Raw genomic sequence first — 23,709 nt, forward strand, 5'->3', positions numbered from 1 at the left:
GCAGCCTGATGCCAGTCCTCTATAGTGTTTAATCCATTGGATGTTAAGTCCACCTGTTCAATCCAATTGAGTTATTTTCTTTTGATCAAACTGTTCGCTTCTTCTGGGTTCTTGCCATAGTTGAAGACATCTGCTGGCAAGTCCACAAGTAAATGTCTCAATAATTGGAAAGGTGCAGCAGTGATGCCACAATTGATATAGCTCCTATGTTGTAGGATGCGGTTTTCGACCATCTGCATTGTTTGGCCAATATAAATCAAATCACATGGACACCAGATACCATATGAACATTGCTGGAATTGAAATTGGTGAAGCATTTCAAATTCATTTTACATTGTGATGGATGAAGGTTTTAGTAATAATACAATATTAGCACAAGACACCATACATTGTAGTGATCTAGTAGAGGTGGCAACTCCCATTGCGAATTCAGAGTTGTTGTGGCATGTTTGGGTTAAACAGCTCTCCGTATAGTTGGTAACCCTTTTGAAAGAAGGAGTATTTTTTTCCTCACTATATAGTTGATCTTTAAGTCCCAGTGTTAATGAACAATTTTTATTATTTCATTGTTTACTGAACATGGTTATGCAGATCATGCATTCTGTCCCTCCTGCTTGTATTGTGGGTTCAAAGCACTCCTTTCTGGGGTTATACCTTACCCTCTAATGGGTCTGTCTCACCAGCCTGTTGGGGAAACCTCTTTCTAACAGACTTATATTAAATGTGCAGATTCTCTGAAATAAGCCCCCTTTCTGATGCAATTCCAGTGGATGTGCAGAAATTGGCCAAAAGGGAGGTTATCGTTCAGATTTCTGCAATGTTTAAAAAAAAAAAAAATAGCCGTTTATTTTGTTTTACATATTTGCACAGCAATTCCATATACCGTTCTTAAAATCTAAACATCCGTACAACCAATCACTGCTTTAATTCTCCACCCTCTGCTATCTGAGCTTTAACATATCAAAACCAAAACAGAATATTTGCATGAACTCAGTTACCATGTCCATATCAACAAGCAAAATAAACAGCTTGTTCCCAAATAGTAAACATTGTTTTGTGTCAACAATGTTGAGTTCTTTGCCGTTCTGCTTCTGCCTAATGGTGCCTACTGCTGTCTTCAAAGCCCCCCCCCCCCCCCAAGATGCCTCGCCACCCAACTCCAACCCCTCAATCACAACCATCACTGCTGTTGCACACCCCCAGGAAAGGGAGGGTGCAGTCAATCATTCGATGCTAAATGTGTCGTAACTGCCCTTACAGTGTCAGGTAGCTGAATTCGGTTAGGGTGGGATGTCAGCGGATTTAGCCTGTGCCGCTGCCCAGGGGTGTCGCATTCAGTGAGAGTTGTACCCCAACCAGTCTCCCTGTTAATGAGCATCAGCACATTTATTTCCATGGTAGCCCACCATAAAAAATCACTCAGCCATTTCAATGTCACAGAGGGCCATCAGCGATTTCGAGTGCATGGCTATATTGAGTTTGCCCAGCACTAGGGCTATATCCCGAAACCTAGAGGTGTGCTTGGCTTTTACAGTGCTCCGGAAACAGCCCAAAAGACACAACACCGCAGTAGCCTGCAGCATATATCCCACTAGCTGCTCTAGCAAATCAAAAATAGTCTTCCAATAGGTGCTTATGTGTGGGCATTTCAAATCATATGAAAAACATCTGTCTGTGTGGCTTGACACCTGGGGCAGTCAGACATGATGCCTGGATACATGTGTGTTAGACGTGCAGGGGAGATGTATGTGCAGTGCAAGAAATTGAGTTGTGTATTTGAACCTGGGTTTGCTTCTCTTTTGTTTTGTGTATTGTAACATCCAACTCCATTCTTTGTCAGTTGTATCCTATCCCAAATTCTGCTCCCCTTGTATAGTATAGTATGCAGGGGCCAAGGTGCAGCACATATTGGTCACTGTGTCATGCTGTATCTTGTGTGTCAACGATTCGGACAGGGGCTCATCCGTTGCTGGTTCCACAGTGCCCGTTCTTCAGGTATCACTAATTGGAGGCCTTCAGGGCTTGGTATGCTAGAAATTGGTCTTTGTGGAGGCAGCAGCCGTCCATGAGCTCATCAAATGTGAGGAGTTACCGTCTGTAACCTGATTCTATGCCCAGGTAGCATGGTTATCGGCTATTATTATCTAGCCAGGTGTCACCCATAATAGCAAATTCCAGCAAGTACGGCACACTTTTTCCCAGTCATTTGGCATATTGAACCCGGCAGGTTTTGATAACCTGCAGCACATGAAGGTAGGGGAATCTGCGTCATTCTCTGTCATAAAGCATCTGTAAGAGGACTTTGTCCCCCAGGGCCTGACGGATGTTCTCCCTGTCCAGCTCTGCACCCACTGTCAGCCATTTGCAATTCAGACAAGTTGGATGGCTAGATACTAGGACTCCAAGTTGGGGACTCCTATGTCACCAGAGGACACATCGATTTATCTAGCGCCAATTGCCTGTGCTACGTTCTCCATATCAAGTCAGAGAAGAGCAAATGCAAGTCTTGAAAGAAGGATTGTGGAAGATGCAGTGGTAGGGCCAGAAAAAAAAATGCAAAAGCCATGGTAGAATAATCATTTTAATAATAGCCACCTGTCTAAAAGGTGAAAGTAGTACACGCTGTCTGTCCTATGTTAACACAGTTGTCCAAATTACCACTCTGCAGATCTGGATCTGTGTGGCAAATTCAGACCCCCAAATACCTGATGGGACAGGGTTCCCCTCTGAGGGAGTCTCCCATATACAGTGGGAAGTCCAATGTGTGTGCAGTTATGAGCGGGAAGAGGCACCATTTTCTCCAGTTGACTTGGAGTCCAGACAGGTCTGGTTCAACCAAACCGCTTGCGGAAGGCTAGGCTCTGGGTCCTCCCGGAGCAAGAATATATTGTCTGTGTACCAAGCTGCTGCATGATGTGTATCCCAGATCCAAAGTCTCCACAAATTACTTCTTCGTAGCAGGCAAACCAGAAGTTCGAGTGCCAGGACAAACAGTATGGGGGGGACAAGGGGCATCCCTGCTGAATGCCCCTATAGAGCCACCATCTCTCAAAGCATACCTGACCTGGCTATACCCGTATGAGGGGTTCTGTATATAAGAGGTGTATCCACTTTGAGTGCCCCTGATTCCCATAGTGACCTCAAACAAGTAGGGCCATAGTATTTCAAAGGCTTTTTCTATGTTCAGGGGTGCCCAGATAATCCCCTAGCTGGTCCATGATGTTGAGTAAATGATGGATGTTAACATGCATGTTACATCTCAGGACAAACCTGCACTTGATCCAGGTGAATCAGCCCCAGCACATATGGCAGCAGCTGATTCACAATAATTTACCCTAGTATTTTGTTGTCAGTGAGCAACAAAGAGTGGTCTATATAATTGGACATCAAGTGGGTCCCGCCCTTGTTTAGACAGTGCCACTATAGTGGCCCTCACTGATTCTGGTAATGGTCCTATCTTCAGCACCTCTTTCTACATGACATGCAGGTGTGTCACCAACTGATTTCAATACATAGCATATAATTTTGAGGGGAGTCTGTCCATCCCTGGTGTCTTCACCGTAGTGAGGTGGTTGATGGCTGCATTCACCGCTTGAATCTCCAGGTCCACATTCAGGGCTGACTTTTGGTACTCTTTGAGACATGGAACTCGTGCTTGTGGCAAGAATTTGGTGATGAGGTCAAGTGGTGGAGTTTGAGGTGGCACGTATTGTGCTGTGTAATAGTCTCTAAAGGCGCTATTGATCTCATACTGTGTAACAACTACCCAACCCGCGGGTCACCGCACAGCTCCAATAGGCTTCTGTGTGCCATCCACTTTAACCAGCCATGCCAACAAGTACCCAGGCCTGTCCCCTTCCCCATGACACAATGTCTGATATTTTCTATGAAGTAACCATCTGAGGCCTTCCATCGGCTCCCAATGGATCTTAGTCAGCTCAACCCCTCTCAAAGCACCCTCTTTCTCTAGGCAGTGCCAGGTGCAGCAAAATGTACTTACTGCAGGGTCATTGTGTCTCCAGTCACAGTTTAAAGTCTATCCAGATTGGGGTGTAGAGGAGCCAACCACGCTCCATGTCAAACCCCCTGCACTGCAGCTGTTAGTCAGCAGAGAAGTGAAACACCACTTGGCCCACAACACAGGAAGTCCACACACCACCGAAGCTGACAAGGCCGGATTGTGCACCTCCAGCAGCTGCAGAGCCACCTGGTCCCCAGGCAATTTTCCGATCCCGGAGCTGCTCTTAGGGCCTGAAGGATAGGACTGACCTCCGCTGCTGCCTCGGCACTCTCACAGCAAAGAGGATATAAGGGTCCTATGCCACCACCCTGGGCAGGCTGCAGTTGGGAGCAGCTCTGAACCATTTGTCCTATGGCAGGCATCATTTGTGTGGCTACCTGGTGTATCTCCATAGCCTTGATCCAAGCCGGCAGTGTCAGCAGCTTGATGGCTGCAGTACGGGGCTGTCAGCACAGTAACGCCGGAAGTCATGGTCAGCCGGGTCTCATCCTACTGGCTGCGCCTGCTGCTCACCTCTGTGCATCATCCGCTGGGACCTCCCACTCTCCAGGAGTCATTCGGCTAGAGGGGTTTCCGGGAACTAGTAGCCCACTATACATGATGAATAGCCACCCGGGGCTTTGATCTCAGCAGGATTAATGCAGTGGTATGGGAGCTTTGTATTCAAGCAACCGGCACCCTGACTGGTCAGGCCACGCCTGACTGCTGCAATGGTGACGGTTATTGGAGTAATGAATCCCTTTCACAGGCTTTCTATAAAGGGATGTAAAGATCTTGCCATCATCAACCTTCACACAAAGGTCAAAAAACAGGTATCTCATCTCAGTTGTGGCTAATGGTAAATTGGATGTCAGTCAATATTAGATTCAGCCAGGTGTAGAACTTATGTAGTCTATACTCAGAGCCTTGGAAATGAAAACAAACCAATGTCAATATACCTCAGCCCTCGTATGATGTTTTTGTGGAGAGGATTATCAATGGGAAATGTATTTTCTCATGTGCAGCCATAAAAATATTTGGTAGATCTAAGGCAAAAGCAGACCCCATGTTGGCTCTTTTTTTTCTTTTTTTTAAAGGAAAATTCATTATCGCATCTGAAAAGTTCTTGCACAGAGCAATGTCAGATAATGGGTATCTGACATCGTGGTCCACATTGGTGTAGTGTTTCATGGATTATGCACAAGGCTTCATTTTGAGGGACATTACGATAGAGGGATTGAATGTCCATTATTACCAATATGTTCACTATACCATCAAAATCTGTGCCTTCGACCAAGCAAATCTAGAACCAAATATAGATCAACCGTGTATTCCTAGGAAACTGGTAATCCATAATTTAAGCAAACAGTGGTTTCTTCAGAGCAAGCCTTTCTCCTGAGCTCTCCTGGCATAAACAGTCAACTTGTACACAATAGGATTATGGCAACATTTACTAACTTTCTCTTTCACTAAGTGTATTTCTCTAATGTTATACTTTTACATTTTAGATTTGTTTCTTGACGTGTGCTGATGCATCTTCCTTTCAGTCATCTGATCATTTTTTAATCTTAGTAATTCGGAGAATCTGTTATTTTTAACATACTAGGGGCCTGATTACAACTTTGGAGGAGGTGTTAATCCATCCCAAAAGTGACGGTAAAGTGACGGATATACCACCAGCCGTATTACGAGTCCATTATATCCTATGGAACTCGTAATACGGCTGGTGGTATATCCGTCACTTTACCGTCACTTTTGGGACGGATTAACACCTCCTCCAAACTTGTAATCAGGCCCCAAGTCTTTTTCAAAGGCACATTGTGGTTTCCTTTTTTTTTTTTAAACAAATTTTCTTGTTCTAGAAATTTAAGTAGCATACATTTGCAAAACTGGGTATACATGTGCTTATATAGTTTATTTTTAACCACATCAGTGAGTGATAAGTCCATTTAAATACATTGAGTCTTTCTTTGATTTCCAGTGTAGTTCTTCTTTTTCTAACACAAATTATTAGCTGTTGGTCCTAAGTCATATTGCGGACATTGATTTATTTTCTAGTCTCTGAGCCTCCAGCCTAACTAGTCTGGCAGCAGCGTGCACGCAGCATGTCTGATGAATGCTATATATATATAGAGTTTTCACTGTGAGCACAATCCGAGTCAGCCGACACCGAGGCCTGAGTAAGTCTGTCCTGCTTCCACTGGAGTGCAGGGTGGGTTTATTTAAGTTCCTTTCCACAGAACCTTTGATTTTTTTTCCTTATGGGTTCTTTTTCTGAACTTTAGCTCTTGGCACTATTTGTCCGACAGTGGTTTTGCCGTGGGACTCATCGATTTGTTTCTGTGTTCTGCCAATTTGATCTCTCAAGGAGGGTGACAGATGGTTTTATTTGTTAAAGTACATAATAATATTTTTTATACCTTCTTCTAATGGCTTTATTCATGTTTAAATGTGTCATCCTTCCACAACTATTTTGATAGCATACTGGTCATTTTGTTAGCAGGAGCATATAAGTTGAACAAATAGTTTCCTTGCAATTCATTGGTCCCTTGATTACCTGATCTTAGTACATTCCCTCTGAGGCATATGGTGCCTTAATAAGTGCTTTAATGATAAGATGGTGCATTCATCACCAGCATACATTCTTGGGTGTGATGTGTATGATTCAGTCATACAACACACACTGCATGAGTAGATTGTCCATGAAATTCCAAAGACTGAGACTTCGTTTTATACCCCAAATAGATAGATATATGTGACATGAATATCAGGTGGTCACTATACATGTAATTCAAAACTAATGATCCTGTTCCGGTTGGTTTATGTTAAGTGCAACACGTTTCCTTGCCCAATAATAGTCACCATGTACTGAGTGCACAGCTGTTTTTAATAAATATTCCCCATCTAATTTGTAGGTGCTACCAACTAGTCCTGAGGAAGATCCCTGTGAAATAACATATTTGGGTCAACATATTGATGCCAATGACATGCAGACTGTCTTTTACTGTTATTTGCCCAAATTGTACTCATATTGAATCATTTTCACAAATACATCTACACTTCTTTTGTTCTGGTTTCTTCCACAATCATCACCAGCACACAGTTTATTCAAACCTCATGTTCGCTGAATCACCTTTTATACAACCGTTGAATTGAACACTCTTGGATTTGGGCATTTTAAAATGTTAGTAAAATTTGTCATACTGCTGTTGTCTGCATGTTTATTGTTTACGCCGACGGAGCTCAGATTTATGGCTTCCTTCAAGAGAACCACTGTTTGTTTAAGATTAATTACCCAGGTTCCCAGGATTATAGAGTTGCCCTATATTTGGTGCTACAGTATTAGATAATGTAGGTCAAGAAGGATTTAATAATTTACTCAGTGCACAATTCATTCAAACATGTTACACCATTCACTAGGACACCTATTATACAACCATTGAGTTGTATTCACTTAAATGTTAGTAAATTATGTCATTCTCGGATTTGTTGATGTGGATTATTCATGCAAATGGACCTCAGCCTCCTGGCTTCCTCTGAGGCAACCACTGAGGGCTTAAATTACTTTATTACCTAGTAGGTCAAATAATAATGCTTTACTTTTTGTGCAGTAAAATATTTCCCATCAATGGCAATTAAATAGTTTTCAAGGGTCCTGTGCTATTTTTTCCATATTAGCAAACGTCCAGGTTGAATTATGCCCTGTATATTAGTCATGAGAATAAAATATTTGTATTAAACTGAGAATATATTACATGAAGTCTCCCCTTAAATGGGTACTCAATTTCCTCAGTGGCAATTTGCATCACGAATAGTTAATAATAAAATGCTGTGTGTATAATGTCATATATTGTTTAATTTAAACATAAAGTATGCTTTAAGATTTCTGGATGTGTACTTTAAAATGTGTGCTCTAACGAATCATGATACTCTTGTGTTGTCATTTCTGGAAGGTTAGCATTTTCGTGTTTCCTTCCTCTGTTCACGTTAGCATTATAATGTCATTACGCAGTGCTTGAGAGTTCCTGCCTGCATACATCAGTTACTGATCACGCTAGCCTCGCACTCTTCTCCTGCACTCACTTTGGGTTCTAAGAGAGAACTCTCATTTGGTGTTATTTTTTTTTTTTGAAGAGTTCAGCGTGCACACTGAGTGAAGTGGTGCACACGGCCTCCATAATAGTTAGTAAACATTGTATATTTATATATATATATACATAATTAGTTTGTAGTAAACAGTACCTTGTACTGTGTTTCATTATCTCTTTACTGCTACGGTTTGCTACACATTTGAAGCAAAGTTATGTCTTTTTAAAATTATGGGAGTATCTTGGTGGGCCACATGATATTCTAGACATGTAGTTCTCTTCTGGCTCATCACCAATATAGTTATAATAGTTTCCAATGAAGACCAGGAATCAATAAGTGCTGGCAATGCTCTTTACTGTAGTATTCCATAGGTCCACAAAATATACTGCACCAACATAAGAAATACATCCAGTGATGACACTGCTTTACATCTGCTTTCTACCATTCGAAGTGTAGGACTTTTTTTTACCAATATGACATTCTAACATTACATAGTGACCCGATAATACAAGAGCAACTTAGAAGTTATGGGAATCAAGGAGCAACTAATTTGTTGCAATTGGCAGTTACAGGATATATCCAAGAATAGCATACTGAATCAGATTGGCCGGCAAATGATAAAGCCTCAGCACATGTTGAGGGATGCTATGTAAAGATTTAAAGAAGAAAGTATGAAAACTGCTAATCTTTTGGATGAAGCTCACAATTTTTTAGATGCTCCCTTCACAATTTCAGTAGGGAATTACATCATTCCCCTCGCACTTCCAGCTTACAAACAAGTGATAATGTCTCTCCTAATTAATCAAACAGGGCAGGTATTGAAAGATGTGCTGGAGGCAGTTTGTGAGTTGGGCGAGCTGGGAGACTGGAATAAACTAGAGACAGCCTCGAGGTCTGAGGGTTGCACAGATAATAACAGAGTATCTAGGAGACATGTTTATGGCATTACTGAAGGATGGTGTCAACAAGGAGCAGATTGATGGGATAGATACCAACAGCTTGTGGGAGATGTCCAGAAAGAGAGGGCTAGACCGGAAAGAAGGCAGCAGAAGAGTTAACAAGGAAGATAATAAACGTGTGACTCAGAGTCAGCCACAGATACAGGAGAACAAAAAAGAGAGGGAGAAAAATATTTCTTCATGAGGGAAAGAGGAGAAAGATTTGGACAGTGAGTGGTTAACTGCTGAGAGCAGGGAAGCAGAGGAAGCTGCTTGTAGGTATGCAAGCATATATCCAGCCCCGATTTGGGCAAAAGTTGACAGGTTTAATTTAAGGAGATAGGCCAAGTTCCGGTACAGGGATGAGCTCATAAAGATAACAGACCCCAGGTTGATTTAGAAATACAGTGGAAGCACAAAAATATTCAAAGGGTCCAAGCTTTAGTTGACACCGGAGCGGAGGCCTCTTTAATTTATGGAAATCCCAGAATGTTGACCAGTCAATACTACACCATCACAGGTTGGCTGGAAAACAAACCCCTGCAGTGCAAACTACTGTTGAGATGAAAACAGGAAGAACACCAAAAAGAGAATGATGTTTTGATTGTGCCCTCCCTGGAATATATACTGGGAATTGACGTTCTAAAGGGGATGGCTGTGTACTTAGATGATGGTTGTTATCAATTTGGATCATAGAGATACATTTCAGTGGCAGCCATGAGGGTGGGACATCTGAAGATACCCCTAGTGAAGGTGCCCTTAGCAACCAAGATAATTTGCTTAAAGCAATGCCGCATTCAAGGAGGGCATGAGGGAATAAGTAAAACTATACAATAATTGATTGAGTCTGTTGTGATAGCTCCAAATACCACTGAATGGAATAATCTCTGTGGCCTGTTCGTCGATCTGATGAGCGATATAGAATGATGGTTGAGTACTGCGAGCTGAATAAACATACACCCCCTTTGACCACTGCGGTTCCCGACACCATCACTTTGATTGAAAGAGTACAGAAACATAAAGGGACCTGGTATGCAACCATTGATATTGCTAATGCTTTCTTTTCTATACCATTGGCCCTTGAGTGTCAAGAGCAATTCATGTTCTCACATTGTGGCAGACAATTTAGGATGTTATCTTTGCCTATGGTTTATATACCTGGCCCTACCATTTGTCACTGGCTGGTGGTAGAGCACTTGGATGAACTATTTGTCATTTCAGGAGTGCATTTGATCCCATTACATTAATGATATAATGATTCAAGGAGAGGGGGGAGTATATATCAGCTAATAAATGTTATTTGTGAGAATGATCATACTTGTCTCTTTTACAGATCATACTACGAGGTGTCTGTGTGCTAGCTGTGCTCCATGGTCTAATTTTGGGCGTGTGGGATCAGGAGGGACCAAAAGCCCCAACTCCAAAATGATTGATCAACCACGCCGATCAACACCTTTACTGCACTTGACCAAAAATGTCTGGCGGAAAATGTGCTAAACTGCGCCTGGGGACAACAGCAGGGTCTCCTCAAGAGATACCATGGGAACAACAAACTCTATCACTACCGAACCGATAAAACATTGCAAAAGGATGATGAATGACATGACCTGTCTCCACATTGTGACTGCCTGCTAGTCACATCAAGCATGTCAAACTACCAGTAGGATGGTTATTCTCTTGTGGAAATACCACCTTTACATTCATTCCTGCTAATATAACTGGTGGACTGTGTACCTTTACACGATTAGGACTCATGATGTTTCTATTCATTCTGTACATCGTCGCCATCCAAGAGCAACAGTTCCATTAAACGAGGAATATGATTCTGAATTTCAGTTGCTATCCAAATCAGAATTTATATTGTAGGAGTTCCAGGATTAGCTGTTTATAATACTCCAAGATATTAACAAGTTAGCATGTTTAATGGTTAAGAATATCAATCATACTACCATTGCTTTAGCTGAATTATTGCTAGAGATACGAGGTACTAAAAATGCTGCATTGCAAAACACTGCCGATATTGAATATTTACTGTTAAAGCACGATCAGGGTTGCTCAGAATTTGAAGGTCTGTGCTGCTTCAATTTGTCAGACCGCTCTAAATCGATCCAGTCCCATATTGATAATTTACATGAGTTGGTGAAAGGTGTAAAACAAGATGTAAACAAAGGGGGTGGGACTGGTTGTTTAGTTGGTTGCCCGATTTTGGGCGATTACGCAGTGCTTTAGGCGGGATACTTGTAGTTATTTCTATTGTAGTAATGCTATGTTGTTATGTGCAATGTATACCTAATTTCCTTACAATGTTTACCTAATTTGCTTACAATGTTTGAACCAAAGAGAATTAATTGCAGACTAGTATGTTATGAGAGTCACTGGTCAAAGGGTGAAGTGTTATGCTAGCTGTATTTAACCACCAGCTCCATCTTGACCACTGACTCCATTTTGTGCTTATCTTCAAACACCGTTATATTGGTGGGCCTGGTATTTTTTCATGCACAGCTTGTTAAACTGTTTTCTCTCTTCTCACCAGGGAAAGGAGCAAAACATGGGGGAGCACAAAAGATAAGGAGGTACCAGGCTGAGAATGTTATGATAGATCAGGGTACAGCTCGGTCTTGGAAGAACACCGTGAGACTTGGTCAGTCTGATGCATGTTTTCTCAACACTGACCTGACATAGCCAACGTGTGAATTTCACAACTTACTCAAAGGGAGGGGAGTTTCTAGAACCTTCCTCTTATGTTTGTCTAAATGATATAATCTGGGGAGACTTGGCAACTAGAGAGAGAAGGAATTGATCTGAGAAGGGATGCTTTGCTCCGAAAATAAATCTCATAGTGGTTTAGTCTCCCATCTGTCTCAATTGGGCCCCATGGTGATGCATTTTTATTTCTTATTATTAGCTTTGCGTTGTGCATGCATGAATACATTATGTATGATATCCATTGTTGAATATTTGCATTTTCTTTGTCTTTTTGATCATTATTATTCTACTGCTGTGATTATTTTTAGAACTGCACACGTGTAGCTGCATTTGAAATAAAAGCTTATTCTTTCACTGTATGAAACTTGGGAAGTGCCTTAATAAATTAATTACTCAGAGTAAGAGTGCTGCATTCTTAGTATTCCTTTCACTGCAGTCCCTCTCAGTCTGAAGCAGAGCAGAACAATGCCCCAATTTGTATTAGAAGCCACCACACGAGACCCAACTGTGTTAAACACTACTAGTGTATGTACACTCAAAGTAAATGGCACATTCACTCCCTGCACCCACATAAGGTGCTGAATGTTGTCAGCAAGAAACCAACCCTAGAATTCCCCATACTCAGTGTAACAAATAAATTGAAGGTGCACTCCGGTTCTCAAGATTAGCAGCAAAATGTACATACAAGGGTTACAACACTTTCACATAGCCATACTAGTAAGACGTAATGCCAACTGTAAGAACTACCTGCTAGGATAAACGTGACCAGCAGCACCACAATACTGCCTTCACATTCACCCACCCTCACTCCTGCATATCCACTCTGCCCTGCAGAGCAGTGCTATGGTTACCAGTCAGTGTGGGCACACTCAGTCCCGGCACACTAATATGGTGCCTTGACACCCAGATAGTGGAGGTCACTGTGCTTGCATTCACCATGAGTCCCGTCCCAACCCACCCACTCACCCATCAACCAGCTTCAACTAATCCACTCCATGAACTAAAGATTGCATTAACTTTTCCCTGGTTACTGGGCTGCTCTTGGCTAATCACCAGTCTTAGGGTTTTGGGGTCAAGGTGGGAGAAAGGAAAAAACAACAGGCAGTTAAGGAGGAGACATTGAGGCTCTCCACAGGAGGTTCTCTCAGAGGTGTGCAAAACGCAGGTGGGACTGCCATGAGACACCGAGGTACCTAGCCAGGTCAGAAAATCAATGTTATCAAATAGTTGCCAATTTTAGCATCTCCGGAACAGAGAGGTGCCATTGGGGCTTGTTGACATGAGTCACCGTCAACAATTCAAGTTGCACATGACACGTTACTACGCCCGCACCTCCTGTACCAGAAGATGATTCGTCTGGGGCCACTAAAGCTCAGGTGATCCCAGAGGGTTACTAATCCATGTGAAAAGTGCTCAGTGTTGTACCTCTGCAAAAAGGAGGCACACCATAAGGGGTCCAATGATCTGAGTCTGCCTGTCTGTACGTTTACTCACAAGCCATATCCCAATGTGGTACTTCCTTGGAAGGAGGCACCAGTCTGCTGCGTGATGACTTGAATTGCACCACACAATCCTAGACTCTCCCACAAAGGATGTAAGGCACAATGGCCCTCATTCTGACCTTGGCGGTCTTTTCGCGAGACCGCCGAGTTACCGCCGCGGTGAAGACCGCCGACCGCGGCGGTATGCCGCTGTGCGCATTCCGACCGCTGGGAGCGTTCCGCCGGGAAACCGCCAGCAGCCACACTGGCGGTCGGCGGAAAAGTGGAGACTGGTCAACCTCCACCGCCACGCCAGCAGAACACCGCCCACAGAATTACGACCCACATATCTGTGTGGCGGTCTTCTGTTGGCGGTGTTCTGTTGGCGGTCACCTCCCCATGGCTCCCGTCGCCTCCCGGAGGACCAACGCACAAGGTAAGTTGACCGTCCGTGAGGGGAGGGGGAGGGGGGGTGTTGTGTGATGTGGGCGTGCATGGGGGTGTGCGTGTGAGTGTGTAGAGGGGGTGTGTGAGTGCGTGTATGCGGGCGGGGGGTGCTGCTGTGTCTATGGGTAATGTGTGCTGTTCGGCAGGTGCGCATGTCTGCATGTATGTGTGCGGGTATGTGTCCCCGTTGTGTATGTGTGTGTAGGGGGTGTGTATATGTGCATGTTGGGGGTGTGTGCATGTCGGGGTGCATGTATGTGCATGTCGGGGTGGGGGTGGGGAGGGGGTTCGTACCACCTCTGGGGGGTGGCAGGGGGGTGGAGGGTGTGGGGGGAGGACTCGGGTGGGTAGTGGGGGGTGGGGGAGACCCCTATCAGTGCCAGGGAAGGAATTCCCTGGCCCCGATAGTGCTTACCGCCATGGTTCGCATGGCGGTTCCCGACCGCAAGAAACCGCGGCGGTAGGCAGGGTCATGATACCGTTGGCGGTCTTGGGACGACCGCCGGGCCGGAGTGCGCAAACTCCAGCCCGGCGGTCATGACCGCCGTGGCGGTCGGAGTGGGGAAGTGGCGGGCGATCGCGGCGGTGACCGCCGCGGTCAGAATGCCATTTTTCTGACCGCCGGTCTGTTCGCGGTCCGACCGCCGCCTCTCCGCCGACCGCCAGGGTCAGAATGAGGGCCAATGTCTAGTATGCAATAATTTGACTTGCACTAGCCCCTCCATTCACACTTGTAACTTGGCTTCCGTACCTCTCTGGAATGAGGCACACTGTCTAGTGCCCAATGACTTTAGAAACACCAGACTACCCGGTCACACACTTCGACTCAAGTGCAGGCGTGCCATACGAGGCTAAATACAGCACAGCTCGGGTTGTACTCTGAACTCAGAGGGTTGCAGTCAATGAACAGGGCACAGAACACAATAAGCATGCAGCCGAGGCTCACATGAGAGAAATGAGACACACTTGACAATAGCGGGCCCTGCATGGTCCCGCACCGGATGATCCTATCCACACCAACAAGATGTTTTGGCATACAGTGGTGTCCCCACAATGATACTCACCTGTAGTGCAGGCAATCCTTTTCAAGCTCTTCACCAGGCAATTCCGGTCTCCAGACACAATACTTATGCCATTCTAACACCACTCATGCCAGGTGAAATCCAGTGTACAATGTAAATGCAGCAGAGGGCACCGCTCTCCAGATATTACTGGTCATCAATGCAAGTTCCTCTCAGGAGGTCTTTGATGCCCCTGAAACTTCTGCGAACAGGGGGCAAGCCAATTTGCACTTGGAGAGTTATCCTTTGGGATGCTACACAGCAGCAGGTAATCAGTCCTAAACCAGTTTCTAAGCAGGCAGGGGAGCTCAAATACCCTCCTTGGACAGTTATCCTCCTGGGCACACAAAAATTCCTCTGGCAGTGTGCCAACGTAGTCCACCACTGTTCCTGCATCATTGTAAAGTTTTCTCTGCCTTGCTGACATTGAGTACCCCTAATTATACTAGATGGTTCCTCTGAAGTTGGGGTGGTTCAAAGGGTTCTCCTTTAAACCACAGATGTCTCCCCTAAATTTTCTCTCTGTCTGCCCTGAGGCTCTGGAATGTAGATGTTTATCTTTAGTGGGGCCATGCCCTGGCTTCGGGAGGCCAAGTATCAAAAACCTCTCCTCCCAATCTATCTATCTAAGCCTCAAATGGCAGCGGTCTATCATTCTGGATGCCATAGTTTTATAGCGGTCACTTGGAGAATGCACAGATGTGCTGTTCCCCTGTGACCCATGGAATGAAGCCTAATTTACAGGACACCTGAACCATTTCAGAACCTTGAAATGCCCACCTCTTACAAGCAGCATTGCGAGGACATCAATGACAAAGCCACCTTCGTCCTCCAAAGGGGTTTGTCATTCTGAATCCAACGATACTAGACTTCATGAGGCTGCTCCCCTGAAATCCACTACTGCAGCTGGACTTGATAAGACTCATACTCCCATGTTACGTTATGGGCAAAGCAGCTCTCATAGGTAGTGTGAACACGCATGGGTATTAAGCACTCCCTGGGGCATGTGTGACCTTGCGGACACCCATGCCTGCTGGACATGTGGGACACTTTCATTGAAACCACCAAAAAGGTACAAGTGTGCCAATTTTGTCCTGCTCTATCAGGCTCAGTTCCTATTTTAGAATACCAGTGCGCAAATGTGCACATCCTAGCAAGTGATGGCAGCTCCAGTACCTATATACGAAAACCACCAGGGTGCATGTTGCCCACCCAGGTGAGTGTTAGTAGTCACCACTTGCACATGGCAATACCTATGTGCAAGTATTCACAAACTGACAAGTTGTGCCTAAAGCGTATGTCGCCCTGATGCAAGTAGGCCCCTCAAGGTCAGCTATCCCAAGATCCCCATACACATGAGCTCCCACATGCCCATGGGCATGGAGAGGTCCCCCAGGCCTGGCTCACTACATGATCTGGCGCCCCTTGACAAGGGTGCCCCTATTGGTAAGCTGGGCCAGTCACAACATACATTAAATTCTCAATTGTTGAAGTGTACACCCACTGGCCTGGTATGCCAGGCTCAGTACATCTGAAGGCCCCCTGGCCTCTGTGCACACCTTGGGCCCTGCCATGATGGGATCCCACACATGTTGGTCAGCACCATCTCCCCTCTAGGAGAGGACATGCGCATATACTTTCCTCCTCTCCATTCAGGGAGACAGTGCCCATTGCCCACAGCTACTAGAAGGGACTGGCCCGTCCATATTGATGCATCCAATCCCACCCTTTAGGTAGGGGACACCCACATGGGGTGCTCCCCGACCAGACAGGGTACACCTTTATGTCTCTGCCCTGCCATCTGTCTACCACGAGCCCGACCATCAGGGCCCTCCGGTGAAGCTGTAAGGCAGCTCAGAGGTGGGACCCGAATCACAACTGACACCCTGAGTGCAGACTCGCTTGTGTCCCAGCAGGCCTCTTCCATAGGCCTATGACATGGTTAACAAGGTCTTGATCGTACCGACTCCAGGTATGTGGTATATCTGTTTCGAAGGGCCCTGCTGGGTACAGTACCTTTACCATGTCCCTACCTGCCCCTTTTTACCATAGGTAGAATGAGCACACCCACTTTCTCACTGCCAGACAGTAGGGAAGTGTCCGGAGTCCTAGGGTCTCACACACAGAGTTAGCAATGACTGGGAGAAAAAGAAAAAAGTTTCAGGAGAGTTCCCTCAGCAAGGCCATGCCCATCACACGCCTAAAGCCAAGGTGGTCATAATCATCCCCATGATACACCACGAGGCTCAGGGTGGAAATGCTTGGACGATGGCCCACCACTGTGGGGGTACCCCCTCCAAATTTAAGTCTATGGTTCTTAGTAGGGCCCTCCACCTGCTGGTTCCTGGGCCCACACTAGTATGGCCCCTGCTGCCCTGGGGACACCGTCGGACATTGTCCTGGAACCACCTTAATTCATTGGAGCAGTGTCAGACCAAGGACACCAACTGCCACCAGCATCCATAACCCCAGTACCCGGCCACCCTAGGGCTGTAATCCCTGGTAGCTCCTGAAGGAGAGGGCCCCAAGTCTTGGGTGCAATGCACCGCTCTCCCCATTCACACTCCCAAGACAGGGTTAGCTTCCTGCACTTGTTCCCACAGACCAGGACCTAGGCCCTAGGGTGGTCATGGGCATGGGAGGTCTTTCTTTTCTCCCATCCCGCAATGTGAACAAATGATTCCCCATTTTTGGTCAAAACCCCATGCCCTCCTGCTGCAGGAGGACTCCCCCAACCCCCTTCGCATCTACCACCATCTGCCCAGCTTCCCACCCTGACATCCCCTGTGGAAAGGCACCAGTCTTTGGAGCTGGGTAATGGGTATTCTCCGCATATGCCCATCTCCCAGCCTCCCTCACTTTGAGAAGGGACATGAGGCCCTCTAGGCTTGGGCCTCTCTCTGATCCCCCCTCACCTAGAGAGAGAAGATGATACTTCCTGGGCTTTGGCCCATCCCTGACTCCACTCTCCCTGTGAGAAGGAGCATGAGACCCATTTACCACCAAACTCCACGGGGAATTGCCCATGTTACTGCATATTTTTTTCTCTTCCATGGCCAGTCTCCTCTTTGCTAGGGCCTATTCACTTTCCAATTTGGCCAGGACCTGCTCTTTTTCTAAGTTGCCAATGGCTAATTGTAGTGACCTTTCCTTCCCCCTGTCCTTAAGTTCTTCCCTGGACATGGGCCCTGGAGAACACACTGGCATTGGCGGCTAAGGAGACCCCTCACCCAAGGAAACTGAACTCTCCTCACCCACTCCTGATCCATCAGAGAACCCCGGCGCCAGCTCCCTTCCCTCACCATACTCAGGATCTCTCCCCCTGTTCACTGACCCTCCTGGGTGAGCTTTTGTCATGTTATCAGGGCCTTCTGAAGGTCTGCTTTCGTGGTCCCTCCCCCTCAGAGGCAGCAAAGACTGGGAGAACAAGCAAAACGTTTTATGGAAAATTCCCTCACCAGAACCATGTCTACCGCCTAGCCTTGACATTAGATATCTTTTCATGACACTCCCATATACTAGCACTTGAATTCCCAGATTTCAAAACGTTATTGCAAATTCAAATACATGAGAACAGAAAAGAAAAGGCAAAAATGAAAAATGATGTGTGTAGATATGTATAGGATGTTTGAATCATTCACTGAACATTGTGACCTGAAGAAAGTAGAGTCTATATATTAGAACCACAAAGTACCCTCAGCACTAGTCTAGAGTGTAGTGTGAAATTCTCTTTCCAGATTCAGTCCAACATCAACAGTGCATCATTTATCTATCCACCAAGTTTCCTTTGAGCAAAGATGCTTTGTCCTGTCTCCACCTTTGTGGTGTGCTGTTATATAGTCAATGCATATAACGGAAAGCTTGTAAATATCACTAGCAGTGTTTCCCAAGTCGGACCTTTCCTCACATTTTCTAATCGCATTAATATGTTCTTTTATGCTTTCTTTTAAAGGTCAGATGTTTGAGCCTACATACTGTTTAGTACACAAACTATTCATTTAAATAAGCACAAAAGCTGGTTCTATAGTTAATCAAAGTTCAGATATAAAATATTTGGTTTTGTCACAATTCTCAAATTCACAGGTTTTATCTAAAACATAGCATTGGCATTGATAACACCCCCCTGATTTTACCTTCATCCAAGTAACCTCCTTCTTGGGAACAAATCTGTGTCTATCACTGAGACCTAAAATATTTTTAAGTGTTTAAGCCTTTTTAAAAGTTATCAATGGGTGAGGACTAATGAGTTGTTTCAGATCTTTATCTTGTTTCAATATGTCCCAATGTTTTTGAAGCAAGTTATGTATCACACCATTTCCTGCACAAACTTTTGTGACAAACCTAAGTTGCTGTGCATTGCCCCAACATTGAGGGGGTCATTCCAACCCTGGCGGTCGGTGTTAAAGCGGCGGCCAACCCGCCAACAGGCAGGCGGTGCAAAAAATGGAATTCTGACCCTGGCGGAAACCGCCAACACAGACCGCCACTTTAACACTCCGACCGCCACGGCGGGACAAACAAACAGCGCGGCGGTCACCGCCAACAGACAGGCGGGAGACAATGTACAGCCCACCCTATCACAACCCACCAATCCGCCACCTTTTCCGGGGCGGGAGCCCCGCCGATAAAAACACGGCGGAAACAGACTACGAACGGGAAAACGCTCACCTCTACACACTCCACGAGGAATCTGGACAGCATGGAACCAGAACTACACATCCTACCAGCTATTGTCTACCTGCTCCTCTACCAGGAGCACGAACGCCGGTGCAGAAGACAACGGTGAGTACTGCACCCACGACACAGGGGAGGGGGGAGGAGAAAAGATTACGGGCACACACATACGCGACACACCCACCCTCACCCACAACTACCTACACATCAATGCAGAGCAACAACTCAGAGTGACACCCCCAAACCCCCCGGAAGAATGCAAAGACAAAATAAAATGATCATGAAATTCAAATATATTGTAAGGCTACGTAAAACTTTTTTTTCAAACATCTATAACTATATACACATATGTGAATTGTCCTGTTCTGAAATAGGGTTTCAGTCATTGTACGTGGGCCGATGGGCCTCAACACATGGGCAAAGCCCACACAGGAGACCCGAAGCCATTGGAGAGAACACTGCAGGGGCATCAGATAGAAAAACTACAGGCACCTCAGGGGGAAGGGAAGGGGAGGCACCTCAGCCACATGAGTCCACGACGCCAGATCCACGAGGGGCCTCCATGCCCACTGTGCCATCCTGGGGAGTGCAAAGCCACAGTCTCACAAGTCTCTACAGTGGGTGGCTTGCCCACTGTGCCATCCTGGGTAGTGCAAAGCCACAGTCTCACAAGTCTCTACAGTGGGTGGCTTGCCCACTGTGCCATCCTGGGGAGTGCAAAGCCACAGTCTCTCAAGTGGATTACAGACTCCAATGGTACTGGGGGAGGCATGGTGCCCAGAGTGCATTGTGCAGCCCTGCCCGACACAGATCCCGGCCTGCCCCTTCTGCCAATGGGCCAGCGGTGCTTGAGACGGCGGTGCCCACCGGAGCTGTGCTTTAGACGGCGGTGCCCACCGGAGCGGTGCTTGAGACGGCGGTGCCCACCGGAGCGGTGCTTGAGACGGCGGTGCCCACCGGAGCGGTGCTTGAGATGAAGGGCCCAGCGGAGCGGTGCTTGAGATGAAGGGCCCAGCGGAGCGATGCTTGAGATGAAGGGCCCTGTTCAGCGGTGCCTGTCTTGAAGGGCCCTGTTCAGCGGTCCTTGAGACGCCGGTGCCCTGTTCAGCGGTGCCTGTATTGAAGGGCCCTGTTCAGCGGTTCTTGAGACGGCGGTGCCCTGTTCAGCGGTGCCTGTCTTGAAGGGCCCTGTTCAGTGGTGCTTGTCTTGAAGGGCCCTGTTCAGCGGTGCCTGTCTTGAAGGGCCCTGTTCGGCGGTGCCTGTCTTGAAGGGCCCTGTTCAGCGGTGCCTGTCTTGAAGGGCCCTGTTCAGCGGTGCTTGTCTTGAAGGGCCCTGTTCAGCGGTGCCTGTCTTGAAGGGCCCTGTTCAGCGGTGCTTGTCTTGAAGGGCCCTGTTCAGCGGTGCTTGTCTTGAAGGGCCCTCTTCAGCGGTGCTTGTCTTGAAGGGCCCTGTTCAGCGGTGCCTGTCTTGAAGGGCCCTGTTCAGCGGTTCTTGAGACGGCGGTGGCCTGTTCAGCGGTGCCTGTCTTGAAGGGCCCTGTTCAGCGGTTCTTGAGATGCCGGTGCCCTGTTCAGCGGTGCCTGTCTTGAAGGGCCCTGTTCAGCGGTGCCTGTCTTGAAGGGCCCTGTTCAGCGGTTCTTGAGACGGCGGTGGTCTGTTCAGCGGTGCTTGTCTTGAAGGGCCCTGTTCAGCGGTTCTTAAGACGGCGGTGCCCTGTTCAGGGGTGCCTGTCTTGAAGGGCCCTGTTCAGCGGTGCTTGTCTTGAAGGGCCCTGTTCAGCGGTTCTTGAGACGGCGGTGGCCTGTTCAGCGGTGCTTGTCTTGAAGGGCCCTGTTCAGCGGTTCTTGAGACGGCGGTAGCCTGTTCAGCGGTGCTTGTCTTGAAGGGCCCTGTTCAGCGGTGCTTGTCTTGAGGGCCCTGTTCAGCAGTGCTTGTCTTGAAGGGCCCTGTTCAGCGGTGCTTGTCTTGAAGGGCCCTGTTCAGCGGTGCCTGTCTTGAAGGACCCTGTTCAGCGGTGCCTGTCTTGAAGGGCCCTATTCAGCGGTGCCTGTCTTGAAGGGCCCTGTTCAGCGGTTCTTGAGACGGCGGTGGCCTGTTCAGCGGTGCTTGTCTTGAAGGGCCCTGTTCAGCGGTTCTTGAGACGGCGGTGCCCTGTTCAGCGGTGCCTGTCTTGAAGGGCCCTGTTCAGCGGTGCTTGTCTTGAAGTGCCCTGTTCAGCGGTTCTTGAGACGGCGGTGGCCTGTTCAGCGGTGCTTGTCTTGAAGGGCCCTGTTAAGCGGTTCTTGAGACGGCGGTGGCCTGTTCAGCGGTGCTTGTCTTGAAGGGCCCTGTTCAACGGTGCTTGTCTTGAAGGGCCCTGTTCAGCAGTGCTTGTCTTGAAGGGCCCTGTTCAGCTGTGCTTGTCTTGAAGGGCCCTGTTCAGCGGTGCCTGTCTTGAAGGACCCTGTTCAGCGGTGCCTGTCTTGAAGGGCCCTGTTCAGCGGTGCCTGTCTTGAAGGGCCCTGTTCAGCGGTTCTTGAGACGGCGGTGGCCTGTTCAGCGGTGCTTGTCTTGAAGGGCCCTGTTCAGCGGTTCTTGAGACGGCGGTGCCCTGTTCAGCGGTGCCTGTCTTGAAGGGCCCTGTTCAGCGGTGCTTGTCTTGAAGGGCCCTGTTCAGCGGTTCTTGAGACGGCGGTGGCCTGTTCAGCGGTGCTTGTCTTGAAGGGCCCTGTTCAGCGGTTCTCGAGACGGCGGTGCCCTGTTCAGCGGTGCCTGTCTTGAAAGGCCCTGTTCAGCGGTTCTTGAGACGGCGGTGGCCTGTTCAGCGGTGCTTGTCCTGAAGGGCCCTGTTCAGCGGTGCTTGTCTTGAAGGGCCCTGTTCAGCGGTTCTTGAGACGGCGGTGCCCTGTTCAGCGGTGCTTGTCTTGAAGGGCCCTGTTCAGCGGTGCTTGTCTTGAAGGGCCCTGTTCAGCGGTTCTTGAGACGGCGGTGCCCTGTTCAGCGGTGCTTGTCTTGAAGGGCCCTGTTCAGCGGTGCTTGTCTTGAAGGGCCCTGTTCAGCGGTTCTTGAGACGGCGGTACCCTGTTCAGCAGTGCCTGTCTTGAAGGGCCCTGTTCAGCGGTTCTTGACATGTGTCTCCAGGACACCATATCCGGCCAATATATGGAGTTCACTCGCCATCCGACTTCTCGCTTCCGGGGCCCTCCTGTGCTGGAGTCCCGGGCCCGTGTGTGTCCTCCTTCACACCCGGAATGGGGCTGGTGGGGCCCTCCTGGGCAGCTCGCCTGCTGCCGGACGTGTCAGCCGTGCTGCCCTTGCCATCCTTCCGTGGTTCCCTGTGGCCCTTGCCTCCCTTTGTAGATGTGCCAGGTGGCACCCCACATCCTGACGGTGCCAGGGTAGTGCCTTTGGAGGCTGCCGTCTCTGGCCTCTCGCGCCGGGCCTTGCCTTTCTTGGTTTTCTTCCCAGGGGGTGGGCTGGCTGTCCCTTTACTGCTGGCCGATGTTGCTGCCCTTGAAGGTGGTGGACTCCAATATCCCTGTACTATGGACCTTGTAGGTCCAGGGGTTGTGGTGGCTGAGGTGCTGATTGGACTCTTACGAGATGGAGGGGGTGGGTCAGGTGATGGAAAGAGGTTAATTTTGGACAGGAAAAACTTTTTAGGAGCAGTGGGAAGGGTAGGTGCAGTGGGTATGGGAGTGGAGGAAGAGGATGTGGTTGTAGGAGAGTCAAGTGTGGTGTCTTTGGGTGCAGGTGCTTGTGACGGAGGCTGTCGTGAGGTGGATGGCTGTTGGGTGGGTGGCTGCCTGCGTTTGTGTGGTTTGGAAGAGGGGGTGACAGACACACTGGGAGAGGACACAGGGGACGTGTAAATGGCAGTGGGGGGGTGACTGCACGTGTGCGGAGTGTTCTGGTGGGTGTGCTGGTGATGGACGTAGTGGCTGATGATGTTGTGCATGCACGTGTGAGTGGAGACGTCACAGGGAGGGAGGAGGGATACGTGGAGGAGGGAGACACAGAGGAGGCAGTGGCTGTTGGTATGTCTGCATGTGGCTGTTGCTTGTGTGAATGCTTGTGTGATGTGTGGTGCTTATGCCTGGATGAGCTGCCCTTGGGTGTTGAGGTGTGTGGAGGCTGGTCTGTAGGTGTGTCTGGGATAGGCAGAGGAACAGGGGAGTGGGACTGGGTGGAGGAAGTTGGAGAAGGGAGGCAGGCGACAGGGACAATGGCTGCCGTCAGTGCTGAGGCCAGAGCGTTGAACGATCGCTGATGGGCAGCCTGACCCGAATGAATGCCCTCCAGGTATGCATTGCTCCGGTGCACCTCCCTTTCT

This window comes from Pleurodeles waltl, chromosome 3_1, assembly GCF_031143425.1.
Source record: "Pleurodeles waltl isolate 20211129_DDA chromosome 3_1, aPleWal1.hap1.20221129, whole genome shotgun sequence".
Taxonomy (NCBI): domain Eukaryota; kingdom Metazoa; phylum Chordata; class Amphibia; order Caudata; family Salamandridae; genus Pleurodeles; species Pleurodeles waltl.